The sequence below is a fragment of the Corvus moneduloides genome, chromosome 2, assembly GCF_009650955.1.
Source record: "Corvus moneduloides isolate bCorMon1 chromosome 2, bCorMon1.pri, whole genome shotgun sequence".
NCBI lineage: Eukaryota > Metazoa > Chordata > Aves > Passeriformes > Corvidae > Corvus > Corvus moneduloides.
In genome coordinates this window covers 50070746-50088799 of record NC_045477.1, presented here as the reverse complement: position 1 = coordinate 50088799, position 18054 = coordinate 50070746, and the positions used below count along the sequence as shown (strand labels likewise).

Genomic DNA, 18054 nt, shown 5'->3' with positions numbered 1-18054 from the left:
AAGTCTCTGTGATTTCACGTTACAAATACATGAGCTGTTTCAGTGAACTTCTCTCATGGAAAAAGAAGATAGTAACAGCTAAGAACAACAGCCTCAAGGCCAACTGTATCTACAACATGTTGAAAATTAAAATCCATAGGCCAATGATGTGACATCCAACAACTGAATTTCAAAAAGCTTTTAAAAGACATTTTTAAAGATCCACAGTATTTTAAAAGAAGACTTTGTACGATGACAAGCATTTTGAAAAAAGGAAATTCTTTGAAAGCTTCTTTGAGATTCAACAGAGACTCAGCTGACAGGTTTTTTTTGTTTGTTTTTTTGTTAATCAAATGAAAGTTTAGAAGTTCTCCACTATATTTTCAGAAATCCAGTCTTACTCCATATATACAGTCAGAAGGGAAAGAAAAGGGAAAGAGCACAAGTCTTACAAGAAGAGGCTGAGGGAGCTGGGGTTGTTTAGCTTGGAGAAGAGGAGGCTCAGGGGGGACCTTACTGTGCTCTACCATTACCTGAAAAAAGGTGTGGTGAGGTGGGGATTGGCCTCTTCTCCCAGGTAATGGAGTGAGAACGCAAGAGGATATGGCCTCAAGTTGCATTAGGGGAGGTTTAGATTTCATGTTACGAAAAACTTCCTCACCAGAAGGATGGTCAGGCATTGAAACAGGCTACCCAGGGAAGTGGTAGAATCACCATCCCTAGAAGTGTTCAAAAGGTACGTGGATGTAGCACTTGGGGACTTGGTTTAGCGGACAACACAGTGGTTCCGGGTTAACAGTTGGACTCAATGATCTTAGAGGTCTTTTCCAACCTTAATGATTCTATGAAAAAGGAGAATGTTCAGATGGATGCCTTTTTTAAGGCAAGAAAACACTTCAGACAATGAAATGCTTTGTACCATGCAGAATGCAAGCACAAACTAAACATTAAGTTGTGCACTGTTTCTGCTGTTGTATGAGGACAAAGAAGGGAGACAGATGTCACAAGAAACTTAAACAAGTATATAACGAACGAATTCCAGTCCTAATACATAGGAATAAAAAGCATGATTCAATCAGGCTTTGGTTGCTTCAGTTATGTTAAACAGTACTGTAAGTTTTCAAAAACTACGAAGAAAATAAACCTATTTTAAACTAATAGAGCATTTAAAACACAAACTCTACTCTTTGTACACAAGGAGATGATAAAGTAAGACTGAAGATGTCTAGGTACTGCTTCTTTCAACACAGAAGCACCACTGCAATTATAACTTCAAAGACCTGAAGTCAGGAACCAAGAGCAAGTCTCTAGCAGTATATAACATGACAAATTAAAAACTAAGTTATAAGGGAGGTGGGGTGGAAGAAAGTAGTACAGAGAACAGAAAGAAAGGTGACAAAACACATACCCTTTGTACAGTGACAACAGGAGCATGGGGGGAAAAAAGTGGAACTTGCATTTATTGGGCATCAGAATAGGATGGCTTAAAAAGTCATTCACCTCTTGTGACAAAAATCGGAAGATCATGTTTAATGTAAAATTATGATTATCAGCCAGACTACAAATGGGAACAATCAATTAATCTAAACATAGTTAATTAGTAGTAAGTACCACTGCCAAAATGTGGTCAAACTCAATTAAATAAACTACACACGAGTTCTGTCCATAATCAGTAGCATCCAATAGCTACTCAGTTCCAGCTAAGTCTACTGGCCATTGTATTATTAAAACATTCAGATGTTTTCTATATAGTAGATAACTTCATGAATAGCTTAACTTCACATACACTACTTGCTCAATACTGTAAAATACGGATTGTGATTATGCAAATTAAACATGGATTGATATCTTGCATATTAAGTACCTGTGCAAATATACTTCAAAGGTCAATAAATATCATTACAGGATGTTAAGTCAATGATCTAAAAGGAGGACTTAAACCACACTCCATTTAATTGTATTTTGTTTGGCTGACAGTTCACATTGCCTATGGTGGTTTAATTAACTGTGCTAATCATTAAGCAAACTGTGCCTTAACATACATGAAGTCATCATGTGTCAACAGTGATTTTCCAGAGATCTATACATGTGTTTAAATCCTCATCCTTCAAGATACTTTTGTAGAAAACTTACCCAAGGGATGAAGCAAACTTGAGCAAATCAACCCCATATTCCTTTCAAGTCTGTCTTCTGCCTTACTACTGTCTTCTCTTTAAAATTCAGAATCCAAACATGAGGACTTAGAAGATCACCAGAAACAGTGATCAACTTAGAATCCTAACTCCATCGTCATTATTATTTTTCAGAACTTTCACTGAATATATAATTATTTATATAGCTATTCTTGAGATCATTTAAAAACTATGTTTATAAAATCTAGGAAAGTATACATCAAATTTATGTAGGCTAATATATATACTTCTAAATCTATGTTTGCAAGACATTTTTCAATGTGCCACTGAGAACAACACTTTCTTCAGGTTCACAAAGGTATCAGAAGCTCAAGTGAATTTAATAACTGGTTGGCATGGAAAAATATTTCAATGTGTAAAGAACTAAATATATGTGTTTCCACAGTTCATCTCATTCCAACAAAGAAGTGTAGCCAAGAAAAGGATTGGCAAATATTCATCAACACTTTCTCCACAACCAAGCAGGATGACCAGTGACCTCTCGCTGTCATAGGCCATTCCATCAACAATACAAAAACAGTTTAGGAGATACAAAAACATTTTCCTAAATTGTCTTGTGAGATATTGCAAGAAAGTAAAATCTTCTCCATCTCATAAATCACAATATAGATTTCATGCTGAAGCCCTATTCCTTTTTCAACACACAGTTTATAATTTATTTTTGCACCCTCAGTAGGTAACATCCTCATATGAATTAATATAAACCATGACAAATACTTGGAGATCACTAACTTTGTTTCAACAACAAAGGACGTATGAAAAAATTTGTCTAGATATAATTTCCTCAAAAGATGCAACAAGATATCATTAAGAGATTACTCAGCAACTCACAAGTGGAAGAGGCAGGCATCTTTCTACTTCATCAGTATTATTAATAAAACACAAATAATATAAAAATTTAAGTCATTTACAGAAATTCTTTACATCCTGGTAAATTCCTACTGGCGTATAGCTGATTGACAACAATTGATCAAGGTGAGAAGTGACTTAGGTATTAAAGACTTGCATTATCCAACTGCCACTAAACTAAATCTATTTCCGTAACATATCTACCGCTAGGGAGTTTTAACTTGGCTATAAAAAGCCACTCCAAGCTGAAATTTGACAGTTTTCTGCTGCTGAATAAAATAGAAAACTTTAGAGTGTTGGACCAAGGGTGCTTGTGTAAATCCAGGTCATTTTTCATAGCGATTCAGGTATAATGCCTCGATTAATACTTTCCATTCTCTTTTAGAAATGTATCATATTATACTGTTTACTTAACTATCATTAAATCAAGATATTAGCATTATCCATAATATCAATAAAATGCTAGTTTCCCATTTCTATAAGGCAGCATAGTAAGGACTGATACAGGAAGAATTTACAGAAACCACTAATTAAATGTCTTCTGAAATGAAGACCCAGATTATAAAGTAAAAGTAACACTCTCAGTCCAACAAATGACATAAAAAGTACTGGGTTTCACTACAGAATGCCATTAATGGCAGATCTTTGACAGTCAATACAGAAGTAATAATATCTGTTTAAATTAGGAAACACTTTTTCAAACTTACACTAGAAAATACAGCAAAGTGCATTAGCTTTCTTTATCAATGTATTAAGTAAGCACTTTGTGGAAAATGAAAGATGTGCAGGTGGTAACTGTGCAAGAAGAGACATCATCACAATGTCCAGAGAACTTGGAGGATTCAGGAAATGAACAAAGAAGAAAACATTAAGACATGATACCAAAATCAGCACATGCGCACTAAAGGGCCTCCAGCAACTTAAACAGAGTTGCAATCAGCTAGCAAATGACCCCAGGCAAGTCCCCATTTCCACTGGTTAAGATTTTTTTCAAACTTCATTAAAGAAAGCCTCCCAAAGATTTAGCAAGTATAAAGTATTCAGTACCAACTTATCTCAGCACACAGCTCTCTCCAGTGGTGTTGCAGACACTTGCAGCTTCCACAAAAACATAAGTGACCCAACCTTAAGTTTCAGCATGTTTCCAGATGTTATTGTTGTCTTCTTTCTTTTAATAAAACTGCCTCTTTTTTGTGCCCTTTATGAAATGGCATTTTTACTGAAACACACTCAGTTTTAAAAAAATTATTAAAAACTATATAAAAGAATTCACCATTAAACCATTCAACAACCTAAGCAAAAATAAAACTGACTTATTATTGTGGGATCTCTGCTTTCACACTTCTACTCAAGAGTAAGTAAAAGGGACTGTAGGAATTAAAATGTCTTATTTCTGTGCATGGCTGCTGGAGAAGAAATTACAAAGAGATAAAAACTGGAAAGTAATAGTAAAAGAATCTGACAGAGAAAGAAGACTGTAGGCTGACTAAATATGATTTTAATAAAATAGACATCTGCAATATATTTGTCAGTTACCCAAGTACTAGGGAAAACATTCCTTAGGTGGTAACATTATGCAACCATACTATACAAAATCTGAAGAAAAGACAAACTATGACCAGCACTCAGAGTGTTCAAACAGAAGTAATTTGGTGATGTACACAACTCCAGCAGGGGGGGTCACAGTAAACGTCACTGCCAAAGGAGCAAAATTAAGACTTAAGCTTTTGTACCCTTGACTGATGTGCAAGAAAAGTTTTTATACTACTAAGGGAATTCAAATAACTACTTAGTGAAGTTGTAAGTAGGAATAGAGCCCTCAAAACAGGACAGTTCTACCACAAAGACCAGGAAATACAGAAATAAAGATAAAATTTAAGCCAAACTGAGATACCCACTGTAAATATACTTTAAAAAAAAAAAAAAAAAAAAGGAAAGAAATTGTACTTCAGTAGCTAGAATCAAAAAGGAAAAAGTACTGCGGTATAGTAATGACTGCAAAGAAAGAAGTTACTGAAGTATCCGATAATGTCAGCTGAATACCCATTTCCAAAGAAATGACAAGCAAAACTTTCCTGTGGCAACTGGTAACAGGTATCTTTAATCAGAAGTTACTGTGTCTACGCTTAGGAACTTCACATTTTCAAATCAAAGCAACTACATGGGCACCATCCAAGAATTCATGAACCACTGCGGAATGCAAAGCTTTTTAAAGGTATTTAAAAATTAAGGTGTAGTACCCTTCAATTTAAAAATTTAAATTAACTTTAAAAATTAAGGTATACTGCACAAAAATAAAGGCAGCACTCTCATTAATAATGTAGAGCAAAAAAATTAATAATACCACCACTAGAGCTGCACTAGTTTGATATTAATAATAGTTTAAGAGTTTAAGAAAAAATCTGCATGCTGAAGTCAGAATTTCAAAAACAGGGATAAATGGAACGTCTAGGCTTATCAGATTACCCCGGGAAAATTTATGTTTGATTCATCTGTGATAAAACAATTAGCACTTTCCTTGCACCAAATATCATTTATTATGGAAGCATTAAATTGGAAATCATAGACAGATGGATGCAGAGATGGATGAGACTGTCATTCAGTAAAACACTGAAAGAAAAGTTTAGAGAAACAGAAATGTTTGCAAATAAAAAGACTGCATATGAACATCTAAACAAGAATACACACTCTAACTCAGAAAAAATATCAGCTGTAAGGGGAAGACAACAGGGGTCTAAAGAGGGGTCCAATGCCTAGGTCGAAGTATAGTCTCATGGTGATTTTTCTATTCAGCATTAATTATAAGACAAGGTACTTCAAGAACCTCCTCTCCCCACTGAAGATACTCAAGCACTATTTGGACACAATACTGTGCAATGTGATCTAGGGCGACCCTGCTTGAGCGGAGAGGTTGGACCAGATGACCCACTGTGGTCCCTTCTAACCTGACCCATTCTGTGATTCTGTGGAACCAACAAACAAACCAACCCTCACAAAACCAAAACCTCAATAGCTACCACCCATTTTAAGGTACTGGCAAGAACTTGCTTGGAATACTATGTGCAGCTACCAGCACCTATCATCCAGATAATTTAAACTGGAAGAAGCGCACGTGAAGTCTATTACATGAGGACAGCACATACACAGAGGCGACAAGAAGAGATTGTCAGGAGGGTAAGTAGAAGAGAGGCAGAAATCACCATAAATCCCAGAAATACTAGGAGATCCCACCCAAAGAAAATTAACCACCATAAGACAAGAGTTCAAAGATAAATAGCTCAGTGAAGAAAAACTGATCATGAGAGGCAGACTTCTAGTTTTTAAATCAAAATTTAAGAATTACTTTCTTGTCAGTAACTGAAGCAAAATATCCAAACAGAATACGGTACAACTTGATCAATACACAGATTAATACCTTGCTTTCATATGGTATATGAATAGTTATGTGAAAAGCAGACCCAGAAGTCCACAAAACATTCTTTTTCCAGAATCACCAGAAACACTGGAAGTTCTTAGGCTGGTACTTTAAAAGAAGAGAAGAACTGACAACCAGCCTAGGTATCAAAAATCACTAACAATATTACTGGTTTATGATCATAATACTGACACAGCCCTCTTTTAGCAGGGAAGCTACTTTAAGGTTTAGTGAGGCAGGAATTATTTGTCTCCTTTCTACAACTGCTAGAAAAGAATGGGGGAAAAGAGGCAGGAATTATTCTTTCCCTTTACATTAACTAGTTTCAAAACAGACTAACAAAAAGCAGTCACAGAAACTCAGATATCTTGCATTACGTAATTTCAAATGATTAGCAGCTGTAGTACTCACACAAGGGGAGAAAAAAACCCATGCAAGAATGGCATAAAAGCCATGAGGAAAATAAGGGGAACATAACAGGAAGCAGAAGACAACTACAACACGCAGACATCAGGCACAAATCAAGTTTAATCTCTGTGTTGCCCCTTGGGAGGAAACAACACTTGGTATTATTTTAGCGTACCATTTATTTGGCTAAAAATGCCTTATTGAGTCTAACCATGAAACTTTGTTGGTTTTTTTGTTTGGAGGGTTATTGGTAAGAATTAAAATTAAACCAACATCCCCCCCCAAGAAAAAAACCCCAACACTAAGAATACTAAAAAAACAAAATAAAATACTAACAATAAATAAAATAAGCAACTAAAATACAAAAAAACCAAAAATATAAGAATACTAGTATGCTACCATAGAAGCAAAATGACATTTTGTAAAGTTTCACACTGGTCAATCAATATAAAGGTATTTTTGTAACAAGTCAGAATTTATATCGTAAATGAAATGCCCTTCCATGCTTAACTTTGCATATAATTTTCAAAAATACAAAATTATATGTTTTACATCCTACTGCAAATTATTTGATACAGAATTATTAAAGATCAAACAAAGAATGCTAGTGGGCTGGATTGAACTATAAGACCTAAAAGAAAGCATGGGTATTGAACTGCAAAGTCGGATGTTCTTCTAAACAACAGTCCATCCAAGTCAATATGAATTATAAATACAAGTTTATATTATAACTGCCTATAGTAATCTTAGTACCAAAACCACATTCAGCTGGGTGTTTAGAAATAGAGGTTGCCTACCCAGATGGCTTCTATCAGTTCAGCTTTTCTTCCCAGCTAAAACATTTTATTTTGCTTTTTGCAAAACTGTGACAGGAAAGCAGACTGAAAAAATAACTGTGTCCCCAAAGACAGAGAAAGAACCCGTAACTGATCACAAAGCACAAATCAGATGAAGACATACTGCAACCAGTTGAACTAAGTGCATTGTAAGACCACAAGGACCAACAGCAGTTTCAGGATCTACTCACCTATCATCATATATGAATCTACCAGTAAGATCACTTCAATAAAAAAGCTGAAGATTCTTTTAATATTTAAGTCTTAACTTACCTTTGACACCTACCTCAACACTTGACCAACATGTAAGTTCTCTGCCAATAATATATTGACTCCTGTAACTTTTTCTAATACCCTTACAATTATTTAGCCCTATGGGGTTGAATTTTCACCGAATGGTTGAGGTTGGAAGGGACCTCTGGAGGACATCTGGTCAAATTTCCCTGCTGAAGAAGGGTCACCGGAAGCTGGTTTGCCAAGGAGTGCATCCAGATAGCTTTTGAGGATCTCCCAGGATAGTGACTGCAAAATCCCAGAGCAACCCGTGCTGGTTCTTGACTACTGTCACAGTGAAAACATTCAGAAGGACCCTCTTGTTTGTGCACATGACCTCTGGATCTATTACTGGGCATCACTGAGTGGAGTCTGTCTCTATCTTCTTTGTAAGCCACTTTCAGAAATTTACCTACATTGGTACATTTTAATCCTGATTTTGGTATAAACAGGCGCATATGTACAGCTATGTCAACTTTCTTGATAGTAAATTTCCAAACTCTGGTTTGTTTTGTTTTTAAGTTCATGTTTAATATTTAGTTATCTTATCCTTCAGCTGCAGCTCATCACTCACATTAGGACACAAGGAAATGGAATGAAGCTGCATCAGAGGAAGCTCAGATTGTGACTTTAGAAAAAGGTTCTTCACTGACAGGTGGTCGGTCACTGGTACAGGCTTCCCCAGCGAAGTGGCCATGGCACCAAACCTGTTCAAGGAAGGTCTACACAACATTCTCAATTATACGATTTAGTTTTAGGTAGTCCTGTGTGAAGCAGGGATTTGGACTTCATGACCCTTATGAGTTCCTTCCAGCTTGAGAATTTCTACGGTTCTATGCCACATTTGCTGCACAATGATAGACAAACTCGTGGTGTGCAGTGTGTGGGCTGTGCTTCCATCAGGCTCAGATCTGTGCTGATGTGCAGTAAGGACACAGACCTCATTTTACTAGACTGGATCATTGCCTTACAATACCTTGTAACTCACTCCCAAGGAAGAACTCTCCTCCTACCCAGGAGAGCATTAACAAAAAATCAAATCAAAAACAATGACAAAAAACTGTATACACTCCCCACTGGATTGTGTTCCATAAATAGAAACCACTGGGACACAAGTAACACCTATAAGAAATTAATCCTTATTTATTTTAAAAGGACAAGTTTTGCAACTGAAAGGAGCAAGTTTTAAATTATTAATAAACAAATATAGCTGCTTCCACTATGACTGTAAGCATACAATCATGATACAAGAGTTCGGAGAGTTTCCACCTATTACTTAAAGTACAAGAACTATTCAGGCACACACTATAGGTTGCTCTCTCCTTATTCCCCTGAAGTTAGAAGGTTAACATAGCCAAACCAGACTAACAAACACATCTGGTAAATCTCGCTGACAGCTGAATCCATCACTAATCCACCTGTCTGCTTACAGCCAGATGTTGCTGTTTCTTTAGCACAAAAAGCTGGATTTGTTCACACCTCAGCCAGATTCTCAGCTCAAGAGCAGTCTGTCTTAATTAAGACAAAAAGCTCAGTTTACCATAGAAACAACTGAGGTTTGGACACAGTGCTACTAACTCCACTGCAGGGACCAACAAGCTCTATTAGACAAATGGACTAGAAAGTTTAGGGGTTACAGGACAGGCATTCAACCAAGAAGCATAAGTTAATGAGAGAGGGGAGAAAAAGAAAAAAAAAAAAGGAAAAAGTAGAAACAAAATGCACAAAAAATTCCAAACAAACAAACAAAACCCCACCACCATACACCACAGCTGACATACCCTATCAGCCTTGAGGTTCCTAAAATGCACAATGTATGTAAGTATCTGAAGGGAGGGCATCAAGAGGATGGAACCAGGCTCTTCATTGTGGTGCCAAGCAATAGGACAGAGGCAATGGGCAGAAATTGATGCACAAAGTTCCATCTGAACACAAGGAAGAACTCCTTTTGCATAGGGATGACTGAGCACTGAAGTAGGCTGCCTAGAGAGAATGTAAAGTCTCCTTCCCCAGAGACATCCAAAAGCCATCAGGACATAGTCTCAAATAATATGCTCTAGAGGACACTCTTTGAGCCAGGGGGCTGGACTAGATGACCTCCAGTGATCCCTTCCAACCTCATCCATTCTATGATTCTGTAAAGCCTAAGACATGTTGAAGAAGGTGACAGAGGAAGTACAAGGTACAATGAAGGACGTGAATCAGAAGCCCAAGTGGTATGAAGACAAACTAGATGGAGAAGTCACTAATGAGAGACCAGAGTAGAAAGATCACCTGCAGCTGGCAGGAGGGGAATGCAGCCCCAGCAGATCTCAGTCCTTTCCAGAGCATACAGCGTGCAAACGCCACGTTACACTGCCCTTCTACCAATAACAAATACTTGCAAGAATCCGCTGAAAAGCTCTCATCCCTCGCCCCACATAAAGCTGCTAAAAGAGAAAACTTATTACTACTAACAGCATTCCATCAATTAGTCATAGATACACAAAGCTAAAGGTTACAACCTAAAGACTGAGAGGAGCACCACCATACAGTGAATTTGTTTACTAAGTTTGCTTCAAAAGGAACAGCAAAAATACAGAAATAGTTGTAAAAGCAGTTATTAAGAGTTAAGAAACAGAATTAAAGTTTCTAATATAATATTAAAGAGAACACACACAAAGGAGCTGATGTACCTGATCCTTCACTACTTTTTTTCCACACCACAGGATTTCTTTCTCACTCAAAGCAAAGAAGCTATTCAACTTTTCTCCTTATAATTTTACGTGTGTCCTTTATTATACTCTAAGCCACACTCTGAAGAGACTTAATTTCTTACTCGACTTTTGTAAGGCTTCACGGCTGTATTATGTTAGTGTGCCATAAAAAAAACTTGTTTTTGCAACACTTTCACAAATTTTTCATAAAAATAAGTATTCGTCTCATTTTGTAGATGACGAACCCAAGTTACAGATTGAAATTTAAGGACTAGCCACCAATTTTGCCTGTACGGTTAGAGGAATTTAGGGCACAACTTTTAAAGTATGCCAATTTATCCAGCGCTGCATCTTAAACTAAAGCATCTGTTGAGCCAAGCAGAAGTAGTCTGGGTCTAAAGCCTGTCTCCCAGGAAATCAATGCACTATTCATAAGCTCTTGTGGGAAGTTTGGTTTAAACAGACTTGCCTGGGATCACAAGAAACTGACAGAAAGAATGAATTCCAGTATCCCAAAGTGACATTCAATCATTCAAATTACTAGATGTGCTTTTCCCTTCCCACAGTCCTCTGTCAATTCATTTTACATTTTCCAGCTTTTGGAAAAGAAGTCTGCTGACTTTGATATGCAGCTCTAATTCCTAAATACACCTGCTTGAAAAAAAACCCAACATTACAACTAAAGACTATCATAACATATACTTAGAAGGACAGAAATTAATTTGAACTGTTTACTATTTTTAGAAAGAATTTGTAATTTTAATCTTGTTTTAAAGCTTTTTTTATGTAATACAGAAGATTCAAGGGGCAATGGCCCATCAAGAAATAAAAAGTTACTCTAAATGTGCTTTTATATTTATACACACACAAAATGCAGTATGGACAACCTAATGCAGAACTTACTACAGCCAGCATTTGTAACTTTGGGGAAAACTTTAGAAATGTTCCGTGTTCTCAAAGTACAGATTGGCCAGTCTTTAAAAAAAGAGTGCAGAATATTTCTTTCTAGAAACTGTACACGTATCGAAATCTTTTTTCTCAGTTCTTGGAAGCATTTCTGTAACTGAAGGAATTACAAACTGCATGATCTAAGTTGGGCAAATGGAAGAGGAAATGCATCTCCTGTTTGTTGCCTCGCTGAAAAACTTCCTCACAACTCTTCTGAAGAGTTTACCATTGGCTTATCTATTCTTTCCTCCATTTTGAAAACCCAGGAAAGCAAAAGTTATAACCTTATTCTGACCAGTTCATACTCAGAGGAAGAAAAGCAAATGTAAACTTTACTTTATACCATGAATTAGGTGAATTCATCTCCCTTAGACTTTTGAAAAGCACTGGGTGGCACTTGGACTGTCCAGAGACATTGTACCTCACAAAAGCTTTCACAAACTGATGACACAAAAAGTTACAGTTACTTCCATAGCCTTTGTTTCTGTGTTCAGGAACTACACATAATGCTTCATACTGAACTGCCAAGTAACAAAACCAACAAAATTATCAGAGAAAATATCACACCTAATGGCAAGCTGCCTAGCATCTCTGCACATTTTCCCCAAGAAAAGTCATTGAAATTTTTCATAGGTAGATGCAGAGAAAAAAAAAATCCCTAAATGTAATTACAAGTTTCCATGAAGCTTCTTCTGCTCATTTCTCATAACTGACAACAATTCAATTCTTTTTTGTTAAGAACAAAACCTAACATATGTGGTGACAAAGATTTCCTAGAGATCTGATTGCCTTCATTGGAACGTACATCTAAGTAACAAAGCAGTACTAACAGAAGTGAACAGTCAAACTCAACGTGGCCCAAAGACTACATACAGAAAGTTTTGATGTAAATTTTTTTCAGGACTTCCTCACAAGCAGTATGTTTGTACTTACTGTGAGTAAGTGTTAGGTTTTTGGTTGGTTGGTTTTTTCCTTGTAGTAGTTTTTTATCTGTTCCCTTTCTTCCTAAGACTTTCAGAATGAAGGTTTTTGACATTGAATTGAGCTACAATGTGGATATACTGGGATGTCTCAGAGAGAACCAAAGGCTGCTTTGGCAGAAGTTGTGGACAACCAACTTCTCAAGAGTGACTTAACAAGGGATCACATTTTAGCTGAATCTAATACTCTTTAAAAGAGCTACAGACATCTGTCCCCAGCACAGGAAGGACATCAGCCAGCAAGTCCAGAGGAGTGCCACAAAGTTGATTAGAGGTATGGAACACCTCTCCTATGAGGAAAGGCTGAGAAAATTGGGATTGTTCAGCCTGAAGGAGAGAAGGCTTTGGGGTGACCTAATTGTGACCTTCCAGTACCTGAAGGGAGCCTACAAGAAAGATGAAGGGACTTTTCACAAGAGCATACAGTGACAGGACAAGAGGGATTGGCTTCAAACTGAAATAGGTTTAGATTAGATATTGGGGGAAAGTTCTTTACTCTGAGGGTAGTGAGACACTGGAAAAGGCTGCCCACAGAGTTTGTGGATGCCCCATCCCTGGAAGTGTTTAAGGACAGGTTGAGTGCAGTTCTGAGAAACCTGGTCTAGTGGAAAGTTCCCTGTCCATGGCAGGGCAGTTGGAACTACACAATCATTAAGGTCCTTCCCAACTCAGGCCATTCTGTTGCATGAAAATGTAGTTTAGGTGACTACAATGGAAGCAATTAAGACAATAACATTTTTGACTGCTAACTTCATGCCTTTATTTGTCCATTGTGCCAGTTTATATATAGGTCTTTATTTCTTGCATAAAAAGCATGCAAGTGAAGCATCTCATTTCAGCAGCAGAAACATCCACCAGGATTCCTAATTAAGTCAGAGAAAAAGTACACACAGGTAGTTGTGTGTTGTCTGAAATCGATCTTTAAAGAACAGGGTCTAAATTAGAAAACCCCAGATGGGGTCCTGATCCCTGGTTACGGTACTCCCATATAAATGGTGACAGACACAGGATGATTAGTACAAACATCCCCATCTGTTCCCAATGATGTATGGCACTTTTTTATTATTATTTCTTGAAGCATATTAATACCAAAGTTGTTGTGAGCTGAAAAAATAGAACTGAAGATCAGGCAGTATTAAACAAGCTGAATGCTGCAGAATGTTTCTCCAGTGCTTGGAGTGGGATGCAAAAGAGTAAATTCCACAGATAGGGACAAAGTAATAGAGATTTTAATCCTCAGAAGCTACTTCAAGGACTACTTCATATTTTAGAAAAGACTGAACAGCAGTATACACTGAGACAGACAGTAATAACCTTTAAAAAGAATGGAAGTGTTAACATTTTGATTCTTAGAAGTGAAACTAAAATACTACTTGTATTTCATTGAATTCTTTCAAGTTGGGTTTGTTACAGCAAATATTCGCATAATCAGCTTTTTTTATTGTGGAATTCTAAATGTTCCAAAGAGGTTTTGAAACAAACCACTAACTTCCTAAAATAACAAGGTTAATTTTCATTCATACAGTTCACTTTTGATATATTTTATTTTTACTTTACAGAACTATACTAAGTTCTGTTCTTAGTAACAGAACTAAGCAGATAAAAAACCCCTCAGCTTTTCTACAAGACTACATTCAACTGAAGAGGCTACCAATGGAAAAGCAATAGGTATGTAATTTATATGTATGGACAGCCTTGACTTTTAGATGTTCAATCTCTGAGGGCAAGAAAAGATTCTTTTTTTTAAAGCATATATTTTACAATTCTTTAAAAGCCTTGATTCCTACCAGGATCTATCAGTGCTGTTCAGACAGTCCAGAGGGTCTACAAATCTGGAAAATTAACGCAACACTTCACCACTAAGGACTGACACACTAACACATCTTTTAAAAGTTTCCTCAGTTTTCCCTTACCACCTAGCTTCAGAATTGACTGAAAGCCTCCAATATTCTCTCAGTCTATCCAAAGATTATTTCAGGTTGCAGTATTGACATTTTGTGCTAAGAGTAAAAACACCATTACTTTAGATATCTGATAAAAGGAGAATGATACTGACAAGCAGTAAGATAATGTTCCACATATCAGAACTACTTTTTGATTCTAAAAGGGAACTTCTCTGAAGGCAGCAGGAAAGACATACCTTCCTTTTACTTGGCATAATATTTGGGGCAAGCAATATAAAGGGATAGGGATATTAGAGTGAAATTGATAGGGAAAAATAATGAGTTGCAGTATCACATTTTCCTTCCATCTCCAGTTTTGCATGCTTTTACTGTTCAGCTTCATATTTTCTTATTTGTTGCACCATGAAAATTCTCCTTGTGCAACAAGTAATCTTTATCACCTCTCCCAACTCAGGTTTAAAGAAAAAAAAAACACATTACCTCCAAACACCTTTAAATGAAAATCCTTTACTAAACCAGAAGACTCATACCCATACATACACATACCCATAGAGCCCCTTACTCCTCTGTACGACTGTAAATTGAGTGACTGAAAAAAGAAAGAGAGGAAAAAGGCTTAACCTGAAAGCCTGGTAGAAAGCAACATATCCTAAAAGAAAATGCATCTCTCTCAATCTACAGGAGGTAACAGAACCTCCTGTTCTACAGATTAAAAAGGAAAATGCCTGAGGTTATGCCCATATTTCATTACTGTGCTTTTCCAAATGCTAGCAGTGACTGTTGGCTTTTATATGTTTAATTACAGCTTAATAACAACTTAGGTGACTTGCTCAATTTCAGTCCGTAAGTAAGCATGATAGATAAAGTCTAAATTCAATATTTATAAGAGGAAAAAGAAGTTGCATACAAGTGCTAAACATATGATTTTCCATTTTAATTTATTTAGTTGTTTCATCAAAAACTGAACTATAGCTTACCCAGTCTGCATACTAACTAGTAAAGAGGACGCAAGAAACGCATAGGCACATACTACAGTACAGGATCTCTAAAAAAGCCCCTAACAAAACACCACACCACACCCAGACACATCATACTCCCCACCTTACAGTAATTAAGTTCAACCTTGCTTCAGACATAGACACAAGATGTCATGCAAGTGCTGAAGTACTAAACTACTTTCTCCAGCAGCGCATGCTTTCAAACGCTGTGATGAACATGATACACACACCTCTGCTAAACTACCTTACCTGATGGCCTGCCACTGTCAGTCTCCTTTCAGGTGTTCTGAGCATGGCATACATTCAGTTGTTTCACTTCTTTTTGAGGTATTACTTTACACAGTATAAAATTTAGCATATCTGTAGTACATACAAGACATTTCGAGCAAAATTTCTACCACCTGAAAACGGAACAACTCCACTAGTTTGGAGGGAGAAAACCTGAAAGAACGCACGTCGTCTTACCCCCTTCCCAAAACGTGATTTGACATTCGTTTTCAACTATAAAGCCACTCAAATTTTCAATGCTCCTTCTATTCCATCCCCAGTGAAGAGAAATCAATTCCAGCCAAAGCATCTACCCGGCAAGCACAAAACAAAGACCAACACGAGAACGCTTCAGCAGTTGTGGTAAACGGGAAAACATAATGCCTAACTAAATAATCACAGCTCTCAGAAAGCAACCGCGCAGCAAGCAAGCATAAAAGTCAGAATAAGGCTGGCAAGACAAAATCCACCTCTGTAGGAGCTGGTCTGCTACAGTTTAGTTTTCCAGGACTGCTCATCGTCATTAATTGTTGATTTGTTTTGAAGAACAGATACTGATTTATTTGCAGCGGGATGAAGTTACGGATCTAAATTCCTGACCGGAGGCTCTCAACGTAAACAATACATAACCTATAAATTAACCATTCTCCATCTGGCAATTCAGATGTAAAATTAATAGTTTTTCATCTACCAGGCGGCAGCAACCGCCGCCCCCCCCCCCCCCCCCCCCCCCCCGTCCTCCCTTCTCGAGCGCTTTCTAACAGAGCCTGATGCAAAGTGGGAGGGAAAAAGAGGAGGAAAGGAAAGGGGGGACAAAAAAAAAAAAGCTAAGGCAGCATGAAAGAACTGGGCTCGCACACAAGTAGGGACCCACCACACCGCGGTCCTCAGCAGCTCTTCCCGCTCAGGAGCACTGCGAAGTGCGGCGCGGAGAAACCGAACCGGGCGGGGAGGGGACCGGGATGTCCCCGCGCTCAGCCCGGGCAGCAGCCGCGCGGGGCGGCGGGAGCCCCGTGCTGCCCCGCGGAGCGGGGACCAGGCCGGCTGCCTGGGGCAGGCAGGGAGGGAGGGGACGCCCAGGGCAGGGAGGAAAGGGACACCCGGGGCAGGGAGGAAAGGGACACCCGGGGAACCGCGATCACTCACTCACTCACCGCCACGGGCGAGCAGCCTCCCCGCCCCCCCCCTCCACTTCGCGCCGCGAGGAGAGCCACCAGCGCTGGGCGCGACACCGCCCGCCGGGCCACCAGGGCGAGGGAGTGACCCCCGGGCCCCCGCGCACCCCAGCCAAGGTCACCCCATCGCCCAGGCTGCCGGGCGGGAGAGGGGAAAAATTTCGTATTTGACGGCGGCCACGGGAAAGGGGGGAGGGGAGCAGCCCCGCCGAGGGGCGAGGGGGATGGGAAGGGGGAGCTCCACCACGGGCCAAGGGGAGCTCTGCCCTCCCGCTCCCTCCTCCACTCCCCTCCTCCTCCAGCGCTGGCCGCGGAGCTCGGTCCGGGCGGGCGCCCCCCACGCCCCCGGGAAGGGAAAATGGAGTGGGGACGGGGTGGGGGTACCCGCGGCCGAGGTGCCGCGCTCCTTACCCACCGCAGCTGCCTCCCCTCGCTGGTCGCAGGCGGGTCCGCTCCGCGCTGCCGCCGCTCCGGGCTCGGAGAGGCGCTGCCGCCGCCGCCGCCGCAGCCAATCGCCGCCAGCCCCCTCCCCTTCCGCAGCTCGCCCCGGTCCCCCCGCCGGCTTCAAAATGGCGCCAACTCGTCTCCGGCTGCTCCAATGGAACCGCCGAGGGGAGCGAGCGCAGCCAGCGCGGGGCAGCAGCGCCCCCTGCCGGCCCGCGCGGGCAGCACCCACAGCCCGCGGCCCGGCCCGAGAGGGGATGAGGGTGGGCCCCGGCCGGCTCTCGCTGGTGTGCGCTGTGGGCGACTGAGGCAAGCACTGCCCCAAAACAACGAATTATTAAAGGATTGTTGTAAAAAAATAAGGAATAAAGTCGCTTAACTGCGGAGAAAGAGCAGAAAAAGTAGCATAAGTCACAAATTGAGCCCTTTGCTCTTGCTTCAGCGAGTGCAAGAGTTTGAGGGGCGCCCTTACAGGAAAACGCAAACAGAAAAGCGATGTGGTTTCTTCTCGCTGCTACAGATAAATGCTGCATTTATTATAGAATCATAGAACAAGCTGAGTTGGAAGGGACCCATGAGGATCATCGAGTCCAACTCCTGGCCCTGTACGGGACACCCCAAGAATCACACCATGTGATTGGAGCAGTGTCCAAACTCTACTTGAACTCTGTCAGGCTGGTGCTGTGACCA

At 39.6% G+C, this 18054-nt stretch overlaps 1 protein-coding gene across 4 annotated transcripts in view; it reads right to left on the bottom strand.

Annotated features, from left to right (window-relative positions):
- Nucleotides 1-17425, bottom strand: part of PDS5B (PDS5 cohesin associated factor B) — a 102063-nt gene extending 84638 nt beyond the window's left edge. For all 4 annotated transcript variants that reach the window (XM_032099566.1, XM_032099568.1, XM_032099567.1 and 1 more), the window contains exon 1: nt 17332-17425. The gene's annotated coding sequence lies outside the window, so the exon portion shown is untranslated. The remainder of the gene's footprint in view (nt 1-17331) is intronic.
- Nucleotides 17426-18054: the final 629 nt, after the last annotated feature.